Source organism: Bombus affinis, chromosome 1 (genome assembly GCF_024516045.1).
Source record: "Bombus affinis isolate iyBomAffi1 chromosome 1, iyBomAffi1.2, whole genome shotgun sequence".
Taxonomy (NCBI): Eukaryota; Metazoa; Arthropoda; class Insecta; order Hymenoptera; family Apidae; genus Bombus; species Bombus affinis.
Window position 1 is genome coordinate 20,027,750 of NC_066344.1, and position 16,750 is coordinate 20,044,499.

Here is a 16,750-nt window from a genome sequence, read left to right on the forward strand (position 1 = left end):
TTTGCGAAAAACTATAATAACTGGTAATAACTGCAAGTGTGAGACATGTACGATAGATTATATGCTTGTCGTGACTATATTGAAAAACTCACGTATTCTTAATAAAATAAGTGTATAACTATCGAACACGTTAACGAACAATGTAGACTGGAAACAGCATAAAGGCATGCTCGACAGAACTGCCCTTGACGGATGTTCGATCGTGCATCCTGCTAGCAAGAACAGAAAAAAAAAATGAGAGAAAGAGAGACGCATTATCCGGGCAGAGGCCGGAACCCGGAACGGATACGAGCGATTCACCAGGGTCGGTTATAAATGTATCGCACTTAAACATAATACAAAATCGTGTAGGTAACGAAACGCGAACAGCTGTTGGATAGTTCTTTGAAGTGCTGTCTTTGAAACGTCGATCGTATTGTCGCTTGGAAATAACGTCTGTTGTGGTTTGGCAGTGAACGCGCGCTCCTGTGAAAGGGACTTAAATTGAGGGTGAATGGAAGGGAAGTTATTAAATTTAATTTTGTAATGTATATATCTATATGTATAATACGTATATGCATAAATAATGATTACGTTTTGTTTCACAGGGGCATTGATTCTACGGGATGTTTTTCTCCGTACATGCTAGTTATTGAAAAATTTGGACGTATTTTCATGTATTGAAATTAATAATTTTGTTTGAATTATTGAATCAATCTTGAAAGCTCACAAAGAGTTACATGGCTTACACAAGATTTTTACATTATAAATTTATATCTCATGATGTTCTAAACAACAATCGTATGGAGATTTGTTAAATAAAATTACCGCAAGATAGACGACCTTGAAATTCAAGGTTAATTTTTTTTATCCGCATCGTATTCTACTTATCACGTAAACCAAATTTGTCAAACGTTCACAACTCAACTATTCTCTTGAAAAATAAAATATTGTGAAATATTAATGTTCCATTTACATTGTTCTCTCACATTGACAATATGTTTGCAATATGTTTACATTTTGCAGTCAGATACAAATCAAACAATGTAATGCCAATGAGAAAAGAGGAAATTATTTCTCAGCATATGAGATAGGCTATCTTAAATAGATTGAAGCAATTAACTTCGTGCCGTCATATTATTACAGAATTACTTACTATTACTTCTTTCGAACGATAGAATAAGTACCTCGTTAAAAGTCTATTACCTCTTCAAGAAAAATTAATCTCCAAATATCCATTTTATACGAATATGTGCTAAATATTCAAGCGTGCGAATCATGCAATGGTAATACACATTATTATAATGTATGATGTTTATTAATTCCAGTTTTTAATTTTTTTTAATGTTTATTTGCTAATTTCAGATGTTAAGCTATATCTTTATTTAAATAATATGTTTTTAATTGTGGTAGTATTAATATTTTGAGTTCGTCTCTTACGCAGATTCTATTATTTCTTCTGCTGGAGAATAAGAAATTCTATTTGCTATTTAGAATGAATAAGGAAATGTATCTTAATAGTTTGTCAAAATAACATACAACATATAGTACCTACATACAGCGCTATGAATAATTATAGACTCAAGCACATTTTCGGAATTATTTCTTCAATATCTTCAAGAAGCCACTTATGTCTGGATATGTCAAATGAAATTATTCTCCTAAAGAGTATATTGACCGCTGTAGGGTATGAGTCATATTACATGACGAACTATTGTTTTTCACAACTGAAATAGAAAACAAAAAGGTAATTTTTCAACAAGACAATGCTCTTATTCATACAGCCGTCAAACTACAAAAAAGTGATTCCATGATTTCAGAATAAAATTATTACGATAGCCAACATTGAGTACTAATACGAACCCGGTCGAGAACCTATGGGGAATTCTAATAATAAAAATTCCGAACTAGAAAATGACCAAAAGAGGTCACCATTGAAAATATCGCTGAACTTAGAAAAAGAAGAAAATCTGCGTGGACGAACATTCAAAATGAAACTTTAAATAAGTTAGTAGATAATGTACCTAACAGATTAATGGAAGTAATTAAAAATAAAGAAAAATCTATTAAATATTGAATGAAAACGCAATAAAATTAATATTGAGTTTATATTCTTTCACAGCTAAAAACACAATTTTAAGAGAAAATTTAATTTTCTCCAGACTTCAAAAGAAGAAAACTTTTCTTTGTTATATCTTCAGTTTTGTATTATGTTATAATATGAAATTATATAAAAGATTTTGTCAATTTTTGTTTTAATATTATGAAAAAGCTAAAAATGAGGTTGAATTTATAATTATTCGCAGCATTTTATATCAAGATATTATTAATTTTTTAAGTAAAAATATTGCATTCAAGAGTTAAAACTAATTTCTATTAAAGAGATATATGTTTCGATATTTCCACATTCCATTTTTTAGAACCCGAACAAATGTAATCATTGTTTTATTATGATTTATTTTATTATTATGTACTATGATAATTTTATGTGTAGCAAAGTTTCAAAAGTTTGGGACATATGTTTAAAGCAATATTCAATAATTGAAGATGTCTTTATTATTTATTTATAAGCTAATAATTATTATGTTGTTGAATGAGATATTCGCAAATTCCTGATGGGTATTCTTGATGGGTATTAACAAAAAGTAAATTGAGTAAATATAGTATTAAAAATATTTTCGCTACCGTGTGTTATATTTATATTGTTTTGTTATTATGTATTATACATAAAATTACTCAAGTTATGGAACACGAGGATTTTTGCATCTGATGATAATACTGCAATATTGTGGAAAGGCGCCGCAGCTGCATTCGTATCTATTATACTAACTGTACCGACGTTAACAGTTAGAGAAACGAGTCGAGTCGTGAGGTGTGCTATAAATCAGGATTTTCATATTAATTTAACTTTGAGACAAGTTCTATTTTGCTCAGTTTCCATGTGTTTCTATAATTGAGACATATATTGCGATTTATGGACTTATAAAATAGACAGGGTAAATACAAAATCTTTAGTTCTAATCAGGACATGTATATGGGGATTTATCAACCAGTTATTGCTGATTGTGATGTTACCGAGTAATCTTTCTCTTTTTCCATATTATTACATACAAAACTTATTAATTACAAATATAATCAAATAGGAGTTTATGCGTAACGATAATTAATCCTGTGCTGGGATTTTTCGCACAATAATTTTTTAAATAATAATATTAATGAATCTACAAATTAAAAATTGTGGATTATAGACTTCTCTTTTATAATTTTATAATTATACAAAATGGGATAATTGGATAATTTCTGATTTGTAAAAGCTACTTCTAAAATGTCGTTTGTTTTGTTACTAGATTGGACTATAAATAGAGTAAGAGGAAATAGTTTGTGGTCTATGGGCCAGTCGGTTTCGAGTCTAGACCAAAATACGGTTTGGTAACTGTCCAAAGAGGTTTATTCCAAAATGAATTGAAAGTAATCTGGGTCACAATGCGAGACGAAAACATTAATGCATATCAAACAGTTACATCCTACTTAAGTAAATGATTTATCATGCGTATAATATAAAGCGCTTATTTTATATGTAGACATATACGAATACTATCAATTGCATAAATGATATGTATAAATGTTACTGCAGGAACAAATAAAATAAAGTAAAAGCAAGCGAAGAGTTTAATTAAAATATGGTCAAATGTTAAATATTTCAAATTGCAAATATTTCAGTATAAAGTATTTTAAGTTGACAAATGTAAGTAGTTAATGCCAATTAAAGTCAATGTAGTTACAGCAAATTTTATCCCAAAAAATTTGAATATTTTCTAAAATAATAGATATGTGAACATATTAAGATATAATATTAAGATAGTGAAACGATTAATTTAACAGGATAAATGTATCACTATCTGTAAGTAAGTGTTCCGATAGCTTTCTTTTTGTTTTTTATTTTCATCGCAATTATTCTTTGATTAAATGAGTGGTTTGAATAAACTGTTTGTTTTCCACGAGCAATTAAATAGTGAAAATTATTTACAATTAGAATTTTTCTTATTTATGTAAGCGTAAAAGATTAAATTGTATTACATAATTAATTTTATCTTCCAAAACTCAGTTTCTCTTATAATTTCTTTATCTATTTATACAATACAAGATCAAAATGGAGAGAGAGATGATAGAAATGATCGTATATATATATATGTATACCTATAAGTGATTCTTATTCTTCTCCATACAGTAAGTCATAAAATATGAATCGAAATTATTAAAATAAAAGAACTACGCGAAAGAACTTTTTAATATTTTTTATTTAGAAACACATTCTGTGTGTGTGTTAAAATATTATTGTTTAAACCCCTCTTACAGACACCTTAAGCTGAAATGAAATTCATCACGTTTCAAGTAACACTTTAGCTGGTGGTGCTTAATGCTATGTTTGCATTTAGGTGGAAACCAAGGGTCGACTTATCACGTAAACTTTATATAAATGCCCGTAAACAGGAAAATTATGCTAGAACGTGTCCTAGATTAATTTTCCAGATATCGCGTTAATGGTCGGTCACGTGAATGGATGTTACTGTGGCTACAATCTTCTGCAGCCCATTGCATTACATATATTTATTGCTACAAGTGTGATAGTGGATCACTAATATTTTCATAAAAAAAAACGCGGCTATCATTTATTATTCTGTCAGCTATTTTAATTTCTAATTCAACTTAATACCCTATTTAAGAATATTTTCATTAAAAACGTATCGATAATTGTTTTCACATAATCGGTAGTTTATTAGATCATTCATGCATAACAACACATGACAGGCTAGTGTTTATTGAATGTAGTAGAAAATAATTGACTTGTGAATTTCTTTTTCTGCTTATATTGTATAACGTAAATTTTGTAATAAATTTACTGACATTATTATGGTGGATGTTTTGAATATCATAAACAGTGTTTCATAATATACATATTCACTTAGTTAATACAGTAGATTACTCAACACATTTTATTTTAAATCGAACTTCAGGTACGTGCAATAAGCATAAAAAAGTAAATTAATTTTACTATGTGTGTATATATTGATATTGGTACTGCGATTTGAAACAAATTAACTTTCCAATTTATTTTATACTTTATATTTTTTATCTTCTTTAGTAACACTTAATTTATTTAACGTCTTTTGTTCGACCTTCTTTTCTTCTTGTCATTAATTATTACTAAAAATTTTTAATATTCACGATTTTATTAAATATAACATTTATTATAGAACATTTACCGCCTTTCTGTCAAGCATCGAAGATAAAGATAAGGGTTTAAATAAAGTAGTATTATCAGTTATGTTTTGTTTCTCTTTATTTCTGAAATAGTTATTTTAATATTAAAACCATTCATGCAGCATGAACTGAAATAAACAATTATTGAATTATTAATATGTAGAATCTACATATACGTATACTAATCATATATGTATTGATCACGGTGCATGCGTATTAATTTCTACACAAAAATGCATCCTATAAACTTATTGTTCGTTGGCCAAGAGAAATAAATATACAGGGAGGTTGGTAACTGGTGATACAAGCGGAAAGGGGGTGATTCTACGCGAAAAAAGAAATCGAAAATATAGAATAAAATTTTTTCGTTTGAGGCTTTGTTTTCGAGAAATTCGACTTTGAATTTTATTTATGGAGCCATATTAAATCAATTGTCTATTCTGAAGAAATCGCAAGTTGCGAGCAATTGAAAGAAAAGATTATTGTAGCCTTTCATACTTTAAAACGTTAGAAAGTGTTCATAGAAATTTAATCAGAAGAGCAGAAGTATGTGTTCGGCAGAATGGGCAACATTTTCAGCAATTTTTGTAATAATAAACTTTATGATTACTTCATATTATTTCATTATGTATTCATAATTTTCCGTTACGGCAAAAACAAACTTAAACTGCGATAATATCCATCGAGACAACGATCTACAGTGAGATCCGTTATAACGAGACATGATAAAGTGCACGCATACCGAGCGAACATTCAAAGTCGATTTTCTCGAAAACAAAGCCTCAAACGAAAAATTTTTATTCTATATTTTCGACTTCTTTTTTCGCGTAGAATCACCCCCTTTCCGGTGGTTTTTAACCACCAGTTATCACTCACCTTGTATATATATGATGCAATTGAGAAACGTGATTAAAGTTATCAATATTGATATAAAACAAAAACTGATTTACCTGAACTCTTCGTACATATATGTATACATTTTATATAAGAGGATCTTTCATACATGTAATAGGAATTCACTGATTTCCACATTCTCTATGACTTTTAAATTAAATAATTAAAATTCACTTTCCAGTTAGATTTAAGCAATAAGAGCGCAGTTAATTACATAACTATATAGAATTTCGTTATAATAGAGATCAACTGAATAACATGCTACTTCATGTAACAACTTGCAACACATCCGTTAACAAGGTTAACAAACACAGCGTACTGTCCGTGCAACGAGTGTGATCATAAAGTATTAAAACAATAACTAACTAAAAGCAAATGATTGCACAGACTATCTCACACCATGATTTGCGGTATATGAAGAAAAGCATAAGAATACACCACGTGAGAGACATAGTAGCTTTGAAAGACAACACGCAACATCTTATCCGAACAGACAATTGTAATTTTTACTATCTGATTATGTAATTAGGTTCTTTAGTGAAGGCATATGGCTAACAGTGGGTGGCTACGTAACGGTTCATCGAGCAACAATTTTGACCGCCACTAATTAGTAAATCGTAAACACAACTGAAACTGCTTTTTATCGATACCACACATTGGGCTTATATTTCTGCGCGTAGGGAGCTTTACAACGGCTTCCCTTTCCGGTATCGAAGTGCATCTGCCTAGCACTGTTCTCCATTCCATTCCCATAATACAATAACCGTTGATAGCATGTTTCGTTCAATCAATGTTAAAGAAGTAGGTATAGGTTTTTTTATCGAGTGGCGAACGTTGCCCTCAATGTCTTTCGAATCGATACTTCACGAGTATCGAATTATTCTGTTCCTTCGAGTAACTGAAAGTAACAGGAAGTGAACTTAGGAGAGTGAATTGAATTTCGTCGACCAAAGGAATATTATGAATAAAATGTGAAATAATTTGAGCTTTCGTATTTTGTTTTCTTCAATTGCCAAAGTTGACTGTCTATATGTCATATATTAAATTCTATTGGGAATTTGTTTTCCATATAATTGCTGTGTTTTCTGTAATTACTAGTAGTCCTTTAAAGATTATTTTATATTTTTTCATACTAAAATAACTGATAGATCCACTGTTAATGTTAAAAAATTCCAGAAACGAAATAGGGATACACTTCATATATGTATATTAACTCCTCGTTCTAAAATATTCTTACATACATATCAAAACGTACAAATAACATTAATATAAAGTATTTTAAAAACTATATTGTGAAATCTCGACAGAAGAAGATTGAAAGAAGGAGAGCGATATCTTTTTATATTCTTTCCGTAAAGATAATCAAAAGAAAACAAAAGATTTCGTGTTAACAGTAAATAACAAGATATTTCTATTTTCTTTCAAAAGAAAAATCACAAAGAAAAAGAATTTTTGTGAGGGAAAAAGTAAAACAAGATTTGTAGATTTCCTTTGCTCTGAAAAATTGGATTCCGCGTTTCATGCCTATTGCATGATTTGATCATACTTCCGCGATTCAAACACGTTTATTCGCGAACAAACGCCGCCGTTCGGGAAACTCGAGTAGAATTGGATGAAATTGATAATTTCTGCGTCACGTAAGATCTAATCAATATCTTCTCGACGGCGTGATATCGACGAGCAACGTGCCATATATGCAGACACACAGGAGGTTAAATGCACTGAGCATCTTGGTTACAAGGCACGTACAGCCGCTCGTGGGATCCCACAGTTCTTGTATCCTGCATCTCCGCGCATCCTCTCTCTTACATATTCCACTTCAACTCGAGGAATTCGTCTGGAAGGAAGCCTGAAACTTTTCAAGCCGGATGAACGAGTACGCCATCACGCAATGCGACATCTACTCAGACCACTCGAACCGAATTAGATTAGTTTGCCCGATTAGTGCTCTGAGAATCCGATTGACAATACGTTACTGTCAGCATATCAAGTATATACACGCATACATCGTGATTGAATCGCTTTCTTTTATTAAACATTTGAAATTTCAAACAAGGTTTATTATAGCTGTAGAAGTATCTATGATATTTGAAGAGCTTTAACAAACATGATCTATTTGTGTACATGATCTAAACATGATTTTTGTCTTTCTCTAGAAGAACAAATTAATACTGTAGCATCTTTAATTTCTATTCAATACATTAAAATTTCTTTAAACAAAATATTTATTATATTATATAATTCTTATAGATATATCTATAATTACATTGTAAAAGAAGTCAATTAATTGTTGTCATGTTGTGAGTTCGGCTTTTCATTACTAGAATCCGTTATTATTTAAAAAGTAAAAAAAGCTGACATGAGTCCCTTTGTTATGAATTCTTCACTTGTATAGACAACGAATAGGTAGATGAACTTTTTCAGTAGTGTTTGGAGCTTTTATATGTATACATTGCAATTTTTTTAAAAGTTCTAAATATATTAGCAAAGTAATAAAATTCATTTCTTTAGAGTTGTTTAATAAAATTTCACACAGCGAGTTGTATAAACGATGCTGTGAAATAATATCATTTATATTTCAAATTGTATTTTTACGTTCGCATTCTAAGTCCTTAATAATCTTTACGTATGCGAAAAAAGAATGCTAATTGCATTTTGTCTTTTTATAATTTTCATTCCAGTATTTGAAGAAATAATAGGATGGAATTCTTTTCATTCTCTGTGATAATTAAACTTGAAAGTATTATATATAAAGTATAAGAGAAGAATTGTGGATAATAATAGAGGCATAATTTTGCATCTTTGTTGTATTCATTTCGAAGTGTCTTAACCTCTTAATTTATAATATCTAGCCATACCTACAGCACGAATTATGGTTTTCTGATTAATAAAAATAAATTGTACTAATAACAAAGTTTGATTTAAACCTTAACTTTATGTATTTTATTGAATTCTGTCGAATACAAGTGATATATATTTCAACATTTTATGTTAGATAAATAAGGTATTATACTGGTAAGTAGATAACGCTAACTGAAGTAGGCAAGAGGTAATCCTGTTAAGATTTCTCAAGACCCGAACACCATCTCTCCTTAGGATATTTATCTGAAAGTTACTACTGACATATGTACATATTTTTCAAACAGTCACTTCATTTTCGTATTAAACATTAAAAATTAAATAGAGTTTAGTGTTTTGACATAAATTCTTTTTACAATAGTATACGTATATACATGTACATATATTCCACTTACCCGTTATATTTTCCAATATTAGATATTATAAATGTTTAAAGAGGCACTAATAGTGAAATAGTTAAAGCAAATCGTATTATTAAAATTTGCAACATCTGGCTAACATAACGAAAAAGTGTTGATTTTGGTATTGTGGAAGAAAAAATCAAGGTGTTCCGAGTCGTTGGTGTCGACATCAGTAAGTCCCGATGACTCGGGTCACACGAAGCGATAAGAACGATTCGCGAGTCATGAAACTTGACGCCAACAAGTACTGGTTCTAGCGATCCGATACCGCCGGGTCGTGGAACTTGAGAGCAAAGAGATCGTGGGAGCGAATATCCATCGACCCGGGACTCGTTGATATTGATTCACGGGACTATTGAATCGTTAATATTGGAACTTACAAACTGGATTGTTGATTTAAAATTCAAAAAATATCTTCATATTCCATATAAAATTTTAGTAATCATACACACTTAGAGACTATATATACAATTTGGAACATCCCATATTGAATCGTATTGCCTGTAGATTATAAATTATTAATTTACCGAGGACTTAAAACTTAGGGGCTCGAATTTATTTTAATTTATAGTCTTTTCGCCAATATGGATGAATTTTGGATTTGTTAATTTACTAACAAATAATATTAGTGAAAACAGTGAAAATTTATTGAGTTCTAGGCTTTTATTACACAAAAGTTTTTAAGAATTTTATACTCTTATGTCGAATAGAATAAGCTGGTTTGTAATTTGTAAAATTCAATCGTAAAACTATGTTTTCTTATTATTAAATTTGATATTTTAAGATAATTTATTAGCACACGTAATTGACGTCTTGTAACTTAGAGAATTTTGTCAATAATAATTATGATTCAATTGTATAAGAGTCTTTTGTGTTCAAATCCATTTAAACATACTTGAATATGGAATGAACAATTGATACGGTTCTAACAATTTCTTAATATTCTTTTATTGAATCATCTGAACATGAAACTTGAATCTCGCGGTACCCTTGATTGGTTTCGAACGTACAGTTGATATGAAACTGTATAACTAATTTAATGCTTAAGGATGTAAATAAAATAATTTGTGGTGTACTATATTTATCTCCCTATATGATACCTTAAAATCATTGTTGATTATTAATTTTCCCAATTTCTAAAATCTGTAAAACATCTTATTACCAACAAGGATTCTGCGAAATGCTTTCACAACTTTTTTCAGGGTTACATTTTATTATATGCAAAGTGATGGATTCTCATGAAAAGGGTCACTTATTCGAGCATCAATAAAAGAATGTAACGATACTACTGTTGTAGGAAATTTGAAGAAGATCATCATTTTGGTAAACTTGTCGAAAAACTCCATTTCAATAATTTTAAAATGTGTTGTAAAACAACATTTCGAACAAGCTCTTCTTTACACATAACCGCCGGTTAGCCTTAATTTTCCAGTTATACGGAAAAATACCCCGTCTCTTGGTCTTAGTTTTTAAGTTGAGTTGGATTAGTAGTAACCCCCGCGTAGCAAGGCGGCCCTGCGAATCCTCTTATCAGCATTGATATAAATAATGCTGACCGGTTGCGTTACAGCGCAGTGGCACGACGGTCAGATTACTATTACTACTAACTCAATCCAGCTTGAAAACTAAAATCGAGTGGCGGGATATTCTTTCATATAACTCGATCACTAAGGGCGATCAGTCGGTTATGTATATAATGTTCAAATTTGGATAATCTAGGGATCGATTCTAAGTCTGAAAATCGAGTTTATTGTAAAAATACTTAAACGAAATACAGAAGTAAACAACAATTAATAGCAATCTATAACAGTAAACAATAAATAACAAGTTCTGTACAATGTCTACCTGAAAATCGAGAATCGATTTTCCACGTCCTGAATTACCACTCTTCCTCTGTCAATCTTCAATACTCTAAATAAAAATTTCCTTCTTGTTACCGTGTCTATTTCTAATGATCGATATCCTTCTTCTTCTCTAACCGTCCGTCTGTGTACTGACTGTTTGGTAAATCGGTTATCCGTAACGACAAATAAGGTCACATTGTCCGTTAACAGAGAAAGTCCTTTTGTTTATCCGCGTTTGAACTCTTAAGAAGTTTACATGTATATGGGGAAAAGTTGAGCTTTACAACATATTTAAAAATCAATCGCAGAGAAAGCATCTTTCCAACAAGTTCACTAAGATGATAATCTTTTTCCTAGCGATTTCCATACTTCCATATTAATGCTATAACGAATGACATCCTTTTCATGAGGATTCATTACTCTGCATATAATGAAACATAACCAGAAGTCAAACACTCGTGATTAATCATGCTTGCTAGTGAAAATAGTAATGTAGATTTATTAACCTACTAAGGGCCAACATTTCGTTAACGCTACGTTTCATTTGTCATTTATTTAGTCGATTTAATATTGTGACGAAATCTGTTCTTTAGCATTGTGGCCAAGAAAAGGAATCCCAAGATAGAATACTATCGAATACACTTATAATTTTCTTCTCGTATTAAAACCCTTTGAGTGCTGAATACTCGCGGCCTATGCCGTCCGTACGGACGGCGCGCGTCTAGCGCTGACGATCGCTGTGGACGGAATACTTTTTCGTTAGACTGAACTCTGTTGATTGATTATTCAAAGCGCAAATCGTAATAAGTAATAGTAATTCTTTTGTACGAGATTAAATGATTCAAGAGCGTTATTTTTTAGTTATTTTTAATTATTTATTATAAACATTGAAATTTACAGTTAACTAGAATTTGGGTAATAAACTAGAAAACAATAAACTAGAAAAATTTAAATTTAGTAAATATAACACAAGTTAATAATTTAGTTGTGTGTGAAAAATGCAGTGCTTGAGAAAACTAAAGAAACCAGATGTAGAGTTTTCTTACAAGTGGTGACCACTTCAACAATAACGAGGTACTATTGGCATTTGTTTACTGCCGTAAGGAATGCATTTATATTTATCCCACACAAACGTAATAGTATTACTTCTGCGTAGGTATTCGGAAAAATTGAAAAACCCATACATGCGTCCTTAGTCCATGCCGGGCACTTACAGTAAACGCATATATATGTCCTTAGTCCACACCGATAGCTTTCGCCAGACACCTATATGCGCCCATAGCACTCAAAGGGTTAATATGAGTAATCCCAGAAGTTCCTTACAAGTCTATAAAACGTGTTTTAAGAATATACATTACAAGACTTTAGGAAAGAATAAATATTCATGGTTTAGGCTAAAATTTTTCTAGAGGTCGTGACGCCTTTGACTATTTCACAGAGAACGGTCGAGAACAAAACGAACATCCTTTCACGAAATATCTGAAAAACTGACCTTGTAAAGCTGATACTTTATAAACCAGATACACGTCACATCACGTCAAACCAAGCATCGACGTTCTACACTAGAATGTTTCAGATTTAGTAGCCTTCGCAGAATTCAAGTTAAGGACCGTAACAAAACCAGCGAGCTTAATTGTAGTAAGGAAACTTCTTTTCTAACTCCGACCGATTTCTCAGAAATACTTAATTGCAAGGTCGTTGATGATAATTATTAGTATATTCTACATCAGAACTAAGTTAACCTGTATAATTGCAAATTTTATAACAAAGTATAATTTCGTGACGATATTGGATACCTCAATTTTTTACGTTTCATTATAAAATCATATCGTTATAAATGAACTAGTCCAGTCGAATTTTTTTAAAAACGAATTGATCGTAGAGATGTCTTTAAAATTTGCTTTTGATATTTAGAATAAAATAAATGATTTTGAACAATTTTCTTCCGGTGTTTCATAAACGAAATATCGATTAAACAAAAACACTACAACTTTTTCTTAAATTTCGCTTTATACTTTAAAAACCACTTATCTTATGTGAAAAAGTTTCAGTAAAAGGTTGTAGAAATTTTATAATAAAATTATCTATAAAATGAGACCTATTGAGAGGTTGTGAATTAATGAAAAGTGTAAAGATATCCATTTTTCTTAAATCATTTATGACTTTAATTAAATTGTCATGCAGTATCGAGGCTCTGTGATAAGTAAGTCTACTTGTACAAGACACTAGTCATACCGAAATGGGGTACCAAATGTTAAATTGATCCGTTTTTTAAATTTTCGCACAATCAATTTGCCAACTTACGAAAAGTGAAATCTTTAATTTGCAATAAAAATTTATGAGCTTATCTTAGTTTCTCTAGGATCAATTGATTCTGATATAGGAATTTTTTATTCAAAAAGTCGCTAACGTTAGACTACCAAACATTAAGAGATGCGACAAACGTCATTTTACAGTTTATTACCTACTTGTATTATATATGAATTTTTTTCGTATTGCTTGGGTGCTCATAAAGGATAGAGAAACGTTTGCAAAGTTGATCCATTTTCGCAGTAGGCGGTCAGAACATTAGAGGATTTCAGCGCAGTAGGTAGGGCCGCTGAGAGCTCTGCGCACCGTATCTGAATTGATCGCGTGAAAACTATAACTCATGGAGAAATCCCATTATCTCGGCAACTATAACACTTTTAAAGCTATTTTTCTTTTTTTTAAATTTGAGGGTAATTGAAAAAAAAGAATAATTGATAGGATCTATTTTCTTATTTAAAATTGAAAACAAGAACCAAATTTTGTTTTTTTCCATTTAGCGTTGTTGTTAGAATTACATTTATTGCTACAAAGTCATATTGTCGTGAATTGTTGAAGTGGTCACCACTTCTAGGAAAACTCCACATCTGGTCTTTTTAGCTTTCTCAAGCGCTGAAGCCATCGACAGCATATAGACAAAAGAATAGCAGGGAGGCAGACCATAAACAGTAGACAGGCGACGTTGACTTCGGGGTTTTCAGTTATAAAGTAACACTGCTAGCGTGCGGATCTGGACCAGCTCAAATTGTATTCCTGTATTTCATTATTAAATTAAATATATATTTTGTATCTTACACTTTATCCACGCGTTTTTCTCTCTTTATATATCGAATAACCTCAACATGAATAATAAATGATTTCTATAATATTAACATTTAAAAGTTATGTTATTATATATTTCACTTTTTTTTTCTCTATTTCCTTCTTCGTTATTATGTTATGTGAAAATTATATTATTATTAGCAATACTTAATAGATTAGTTAGTTACAATAGTGAACTTTGTAATCTTTTATTCCTTACTCCTCCAAAAGAGCGTTTTCCCCTTTTCTTCGAGCAATTTTTTAGAGTAATTTTTCTAGATATTTAGAGTATTTATGATAAACTTTTACCAATGAAATAAAGATAGTTGTAATGAAGATCAAATATTTTTTGCTTATTTTTCATCGATATTCGAGATACAAAGTTACAGAAAAACATGTTTTCTACTGATGAATTCTGAATGTTTCTATGTAATTATCATATGTTAGGAAGTAATCAACTAGGGGCAATATTTGTTAAAAATGTTTCATTTTTTAACGGGATTCATATTTCCCTCCAAACTGCATCAAAGACATAATGGAATTTATTATCTATCGTTAGAAACTCACGAAACGTTATGAATTCAGCATATAGTAATAAATACATAAAGTACGTTGTGGATGTTGTAGAAATACATATAATATCAAAAGTATATTAATTACATTAGTATTTAATGGCTAAGATAAATCTCTGCCTATTTTTTGGCTGTGTTCATAAAAGAATTAATTAATTAATTTTGCATAAAATTTCACAATAAATCAAATATTTTTCATCGCCGTTAACATGAAACGAAAAAATCATCAAAATTTTTAGACTATTTCTCGTTTCATACAAACTATATCTCGAATTTACGAAACGATAAAGTTATTGGTATTGCCACTTCTTGTAATTTCAATGAACTTACTAGACTAAGTTTATAATAAGACTGACTCTATAATAGATATATCTATAACTTGTGTGATTCGAAGTGTGATTCAATTTCTTGAATGAAGTATCGATAACGGACGCTTTATCTATGGAATGCGCTGATAGTGTAGGGATGTTGTAAGCAATGAGCACAGCGACATGTGATAATAAGACATAAGTCAAGCAAGTACGTATGTAACTATACATTTTTTTATTAAACTAAATTTCCTGGATTTATGAATCAAGAAATGCTTAAGTACGTGTTAACTAGTATATCCGAAATAAATTATTCAAGTTTCAGAAGTTGCATAGACGCTGATTCTTAATTATATCGCAAATATTATTTGGAGACTATTAAATAACAGAATTTTATGTCTTTCATAGATCCTGTCTATCCAGGTCGCTAATAAAGAAAAAAAAGGAATGGAGAGGAAAATATTCATTTTAATATAACTTATTTAATAAAGAAAAATCTAAAAAATTACAATTAATGAAATTAAGAATTTCTTCTAATTATTCAATTTTAACTTTTGTTATAGTTACACAAAAATTGATAGATTAAAAGATATATACAAGAAGCAAAGCGCTTTATATATCTCAAATATATATAAATATTGTAGTATCAGGAAAAAACCCTGGGTAATTAGAAGGTCTATTTGACTATAGGGCATGTGCGTGCCAGATATACAGTGTAGTATCGGGGAAAAACCATGGGTAATTAAGAAGATCTATTTGACCATGGGACATGTGCGGTCCAGGTATACCGGAGCCAGGGTATAAAAGGTAGCCGTGAGTGAGTTGGGGGGCTTTAGTATTGCCAGCGTGGTTGGAGAGTGTTGTCAGCGTTGGGGATGGTGTTATCAGTGTTGTAGAGTGTGGTCAGCGCGAAAGAGAATCGTTGTGACGAAACGAGTTAGTGACGAATGATGACTGCGTGCATATAGACTGACGGAGCATCATGTTCGATTTTGTGTTGGCGTGAACGATATTAAAATAAATCATAACATTACCAAACCTACTAGCACTATAATTACTTATATTTATAATTATTACACAGTATTATAAAATTATCTTTGTAAGTAATAAGATATAATTTTTTCATGTTTGTATTAATGTATAGCATAGAAAAAGAAGCTTTTATTTTTCATGTATACTTTTAAATTTCAAATTTGTTATTTAATGTACAACTGTCAACTGTTTATAGTGTTTCTACCTAATCATTTTAAAGTATAAAAAAGAATCTTAACATCCTTTTGCCGCTTTATCTAAATTTAAATTAAGGGTATACTGTTGATATATCATTAGTTGTAATAAAATCTGAATTTTACTATAAAGATAATAATGAGCGGCGGTAACAGGAAATTCTATTCCATAATATAACGTGCACTAGGATAAGGTAGTAAAAATTAATTTTATTGCAGTCGTTTCGGTAAATTATTATACACTATCTTTAATTTTCTGAGCACTATATCTAAACACTTCATCCACATATATAATAT

The 16,750-nt window shown here is 30.5% G+C and overlaps 1 protein-coding gene and 1 long non-coding RNA gene across 3 annotated transcripts in view; one reads left to right on the forward strand and one right to left on the reverse strand.

Annotated features, from left to right (window-relative positions):
- The window catches only part of LOC126918292 (uncharacterized), a 263,782-nt gene extending 251,207 nt beyond the window's left edge, over nt 1-12,575 (reverse strand). The window contains exon 1 of the long non-coding RNA XR_007711301.1: nt 12,506-12,575. This is a non-coding gene — a long non-coding RNA (uncharacterized LOC126918292). The remainder of the gene's footprint in view (nt 1-12,505) is intronic.
- Nucleotides 1-16,750, forward strand: part of LOC126917411 (mucin-4) — a 212,139-nt gene that overhangs the window by 50,198 nt on the left and 145,191 nt on the right. The gene's annotated exons all lie outside the window — the stretch shown is intronic.